The 3,701-nt window shown below is 35.8% G+C and overlaps 1 pseudogene; it reads left to right on the forward strand.

Moving 5' to 3' along the window:
- Positions 1-2,775: 2,775 nt before the first annotated feature.
- On the forward strand, positions 2,776-2,881 carry LOC127675983 (uncharacterized; annotated as a pseudogene).
- The last annotated feature ends 820 nt before the right edge of the window (positions 2,882-3,701 follow it).

Here is a 3,701-nt window from a genome sequence, read left to right on the forward strand (position 1 = left end):
CCACAGACCTCTGAAACTAAATCCCGGCCAGGAGAGAGCTGGTCACCCCAGGAGTGATGACACACCCAACATCACAGGCTCACAGGCCCCAGAAACAAGGTGGAGTAGCCATTCTAATATCTAATAAAATAGACTTTCAACCTAAAGTCATCAAAAAAGATAAGGAAGGACACTTCATAATCATCAAAGGAAAAATTTACCAAGATGACCTCTCAGTTGTCAACTTCTGTGCTCCAAGTGTAAGAGTACCCATATTCATAAAAGAAATGTTACTGAAGTTCAAAGCATACTTTGCACCTCACACAATAATAGTGGGAAACTTCAGTACCCCATACTCCTCAATGGATGACAGATCATGGAAACAGAAACTAAAAGAGACATAGTAAAACTAACAGAAATTATGAACCAAATGGATTTAACAGATATCTATAGGACATTTCATCTTAAGGAAAAAGAATATATCTCTTCTCAGCACTTCATGGTACCTTTTCCAAAATTGACCATATAATCTGTCAGAAATGAGGCCTCAACAGATACAAGAAGATTAAAATAATCCCATACATCCTACCAGATCACCACGGACTAAGGGTCTTAGATGGAAAAACTGAAGAAGCTGAAGAGGTTTGTAACCCATAGGAAGAACAACAATATCAACCAACCAGATCCCCAGAATTCCCAGGGACTAAACCACCAACCAAAGAGTACACATGGAGGGACCCATGGCTCCAGCTACATATGTAGCAGAGGATGGCCTTGTCAGACATTGATGGGCTGAGAGACCCTTGGCCCTGGGAAGGCTCAACTCCCCAGTGTAGGGGAATTCAAATGCAGGGAGGTGGGAGTAGGAGAGTAGGTGGGGGAGTACCCTCATAGAAGCAGGAGATGGGAGGATGGGATACGGAGCTAATGGAGGGGAAACTGGGAAAGGGGATAACATTTCAAATGTAAATAAAAATATCCAATAAAAAATAGGATGTATGGAGAAAGAAAATACTTCAAATGTCTCTTGATTTGGAAGAGGAAAGAAGGAGAATAAGATAATTTTTTAAAAGCTCATATAAGGAAAACAGAAAGGATGATGCATAGTAAAGAATTGAGTAGGAGTAGCTCAGAGGTAAAGCACATATCTAGACATAGTTCCAGCAGCACCAAAGCCAAATATAAAATGAGATTTTATGACAAGGAATTCTTTGTTTTATTATCACCCAAATGAGGATAGACTGACATTGAATAGTCACCAATAGCATGTTCTTAAGAAATTGGCAACCACAACAGACTATATAACTTTACCTTGGATTTGCTGAGAATTTCTCTCAGCCCCTCTTCACCCTTTTTCTATTTGCAGCCAGCATCACTTTCTAAGACAATGATATACATGCATGTAGCATATGCTTTTACTTTATTGCTTCTTTGATGCTACTCTTAATTCCAAGTAATAGTCCTTGTCTTTGATGAGTTTTAAGTGCTATAATGACACCCAAAATAATGAAACTACAAGGGGAAATGCCTTACTTTTTCTCCTGAGAAACATGACTACTGCAACTGTACTTGATTCTCAAGGGATTGCAGGTTGTATGGGCTATTTCATATTCTCATAAATGATTCAAACCTGCCTTGAAATTTAAGACACCTAATTAATATTTACCATTATATAAGATTTTTACTTTTAGAAGACCATTAAAATCTAAAAAATGCTTTATCTAAACCTGAAAGCAATCATTTAACATCCTAGTTTATTTTTCTCCACACTAGATTCTATGGATTTGGGATCATGTCATACTGGATTTGGAAATATATATATATTGGGAAAGTCCCAAATAATGGATTATCTGCAGCCTGAAATTGGAGAACCACAAAAAGAGTCAGTACATCGACCCTATGCATCTGTTGAAGAAACAGGATGATATGAAAACAGGCATTGGACAATACAATTTCAACAAAAATAAAATTGTTTCCACATAAACTATAGTATTTTTTATTGTTTCCTTCTCTCAGAGTGATTTGTCTAACAGATAGGTAAAAATATCAATTGAAACTCTTTTAACTACCATCACAAGCAATTGATTGAAATGATTCATGGATGATAATGAAAAGTAACATTTCATTGGGATGGTTGTTTATCTGGAACTTTATTTGGCCTTTGATTGTTTTCCAGTCAATCATCTTTATGTGGAGACTTTAATTGACTCCATAAAGGCCTCTGTTTGGCCTCTTTGACTCCACCCTACCTGAATCTGTCAGTAGAATACCAATGCATCATTTTTTCATAGTCTTACATCTTGTTAATAACACTGGTCTAATACAAACTGAGTTCAAAGAGAATCAGCATTCAAGTAATGATACTGTTTACAGAACATTATTAGTGATTTGAATGAGAATGGCTACCAAAAGTTCCACTCAGTGCAACTGTTTAAAAAGAAATCGGTGAGCTTGTTGGAGGAGGTATGACCCTTTTGGTGGGATTTGAGGTTTTAAAGAAACATGCTATTGCCAGTTCATTGCCTCTCTCTCTCTCTCTCTCTCTCTCTCTCTCTCTCTCTCTCTCTCTCTCTCTCTCTCTCTCTCTCTCTCTCTCTCTCTCTCTCTCCACCTTTTATCTTTCATATCAAACTCTCATATTCCTGCTACCATGCACTTGTGACTCTAACATTTTGTAACTTTTGTATCCAAATAAATTTTCCTCTGTAAGTTGTATTGCTCATAGTACCCTATCAAAACAATAGAAAACCCACCAAGAAAGTATGTTTTCTAATACATTTAATAAACATTTATGGAATCGCTTCTCAGCCTTTTGGCTAAGATCAAGTGTAATAAACATTTATGGGCCTTGGGAGATACAGGAATAAGTTTTAAAATAAATTTATATCTTCAAAAACCATATGAGGACTATAATCTTTCTCTCTTGTCCTGTCTTTTTTTTTTTTTTGTCAACTTGATACAAACATAGGCAGATTTGGCATGAAAACCCTCAGTTGATAAAATGCCCTTTCTTGATTAAACATAAATATGAAAGAGCCCAGTCCATTGTGATTGTTGTCACCTCTGTCTAAGTGGTCCTCAGTTGTATAAGAAAGAAAGCTGTGCAAATCATGGGAAGCAGTCTAGGAAGCAACATTCCTTCATGGCTTCTACTTTAGTTCCCACCTCCAGATTCCTGTCTTGAAGTGTTACCCTAATGTCCTTCAGTGATATATTCTAACCTAACAGTGGGCTCTAAGATGAAATAAACCATTTCCAACACAAGTTCCTTTAAAACTAAGGTTTTCAGAGCAATAGAAGCCTAAAACATTCTAGCACATCATTCAATCTCATTTAACACATTCTCTTTTAATATGTACTGTTCAGAAATTATGTTATGTTATTAGTTAGGTGAGAGGAAAGACAGGCATATTGCCTGACCTTAGTGAACTATTCATTCCACAGACATTTGTGGCTTATTTTAATTTGTGGCATAGCTCGTTTTAGTTTACTTAGAAAGAAAACTACTTATTTGAATAATATCTTATGTTTCCCTTAAATAATGATTCAGTAGCATATGACATTTGACATTAGGTTGAAAATAATCACTAAAGAAGCACAAAAAAGACACATTTTATCCAGAAGCAAACAGCATGACAAGATTTATAGATGAGTCTGATATATAGAAATAATTTTCTAATTACAGTAGGATTCATAAATAAATAAATTAATTAAATTAATAA

Source organism: Apodemus sylvaticus, chromosome X (genome assembly GCF_947179515.1).
Source record: "Apodemus sylvaticus chromosome X, mApoSyl1.1, whole genome shotgun sequence".
Taxonomy (NCBI): domain Eukaryota; kingdom Metazoa; phylum Chordata; class Mammalia; order Rodentia; family Muridae; genus Apodemus; species Apodemus sylvaticus.